Source organism: Tupaia chinensis, unplaced genomic scaffold (genome assembly GCF_000334495.1).
Source record: "Tupaia chinensis unplaced genomic scaffold, TupChi_1.0 Scaffold000704_1, whole genome shotgun sequence".
Lineage (NCBI taxonomy): Eukaryota > Metazoa > Chordata > Mammalia > Scandentia > Tupaiidae > Tupaia > Tupaia belangeri.
In genome coordinates, this window is record NW_006160227.1 from 1,885,637 (window position 1) to 1,887,640 (window position 2,004).

Genomic DNA, 2,004 nt, shown 5'->3' on the forward strand with positions numbered 1-2,004 from the left:
GAGCACTGAGACACTGAGCAACTAAGACACCGAGCACTGAGCACTGAGACACTGAGCACCGAGACACCGAGCACTGAACACTGAGACACTGAGATACCAAGCACTGAGCACTGAGACACCGAGAACTGAGACAACGAGCACTGAGACACTGAGCAACTAAGACACCGAGCACTGAGCACCGAGAGACCGAACACTGAACACTGAGACACTGAGCACTGAGATACCAAGCACTGAGTACTGAGACTGAGCACTAAGCACTTGAAATATCGAGCACTGAGCACTGAGACACCGAGCACCGAGACACCGAGCACTGAGCACTGAGACACCGAGCACCGGGCACTGAGACACCAAGCACCGGGCACTGAGACACCGAGCACTGAGTACTGAGACACTGAGCACCGAGCACTGAGCACTGAGACACTGAGCACTGAGACACCGAGCACTGAGACACCGAGCACTGAGCACTGAGACACTGAGACACTGCGCACTGAGGAGCACTGAGACACCGAGAACTGAGACAACGAGCACTGAGACACTGAGCAACTAAGACACCGAGCACTGAGCACTGAGACACTGAGACACTGAGCACTGAGACATTGAGCACTGAGACACCAAGCACCGAGCACCGAGCACTGAGACACTGAGACACCGAGCACTGAGACACTGAGCACTGAGCACTGAGACACAGCACTGAGCACTGAGCACTGAGATACCAAGCACCGAGCAGCTGCTGGGGGCTGCAAGCCTCACATGGCAGTGGCCAGGCCGGGCCTGCGCCCTGGCCAGGGATGGACAGTTGATGAAGAAGACAGCATGGGGCCAGCAGGTGTTGTAGTGGCTAAGGCACTGGACTCTCACTAGCGGACCACAATTCACATCCCAGACCCGTCAGCTTGAAAACCGCATTGCGTACTCTTGTGTGCGTGTCCAAAATCCTGAGAGCAGGAGGAGGAGGGATGGCCATGTGGTCATCCCCCGGGGGGTGATTCCTCCACCACAAACTACTCCTCTGTGCCTATTGGACGAGTGTGCATGCCCTGTGGCAAAAACCTTACAAAAAAAGAAGACAGACATTACTGCCACTTTGCAGAGTGGACCCCACATGGCAGCATGGTTCGAATCCCCAGCCCGGTCAGCCTGGAATATGCCAAGCGCCCACATGAGTGCTCAGGATCCCACTGGCGGGAGGGAGGAGACCGTGGAGACCCAGCCCTCTCCCTCTTCCTCCCCTTCTCCCGCTCTATTGTGAATAAAGAAATAGCAGATGCTGACCATGGAGTATGGGGCCTGCTTTGCAGGACGTTAGGGAGGCCTCTCCGAGGAGGTGGGGTGAGATTCAGTGAGATACGACCACCCTCAGCGACACTCTACAGTCACGGATAAAACCTGCCCACCCCACTCCCCCGCCCCCTGCACCATTACCACTCCTACTTACAGGCCCCGAGGCCCAGATAGGGGGCGCTGGGCTGCACCCAGGCTGCGTGGCTTCAGTCCCACGTGAGTATGCATGGGGGCCTGAAGAGGGAAGAGGGAGGATGGCGGTACCTGAGGGGCTGCAAGCCAGCCCTGGTGGGGAAATCTGCTCAGATTCCTGGTCCCAGCAAATAGGCTGGGATGGGGGAAGTGGGACTTGCTAACTGCTGGTTCCCTGTTATTAATGAGAGAGAGATAATTTTTTTTTAAATGCCAGAGTGCATGTGCACTTGCCAGAGAGAGAGAGAGAGACCCCACAGGGGCCTGGCCACATCTCAATCCTTTCTCCTGCACTTCTCCATCCAGTCAGGACTTCAGGGGCATGCACACATACATCCGCCAGTGTTTTTTTCAAACTACCAGGGCCGGGATTCAAACACACTAGCCATGAGGGATCCGACTCCCTTAACCTCTGTGCTACGGGGCCAGCCCAAGAGAGCAACTTCAGGGACCAGCAGTTAGCGTAATGGCTATGTTGTTGGATTCCCACGTAGTCAACCGCGGTTTGTGTCCCAGACCAGGCAGCTTAAA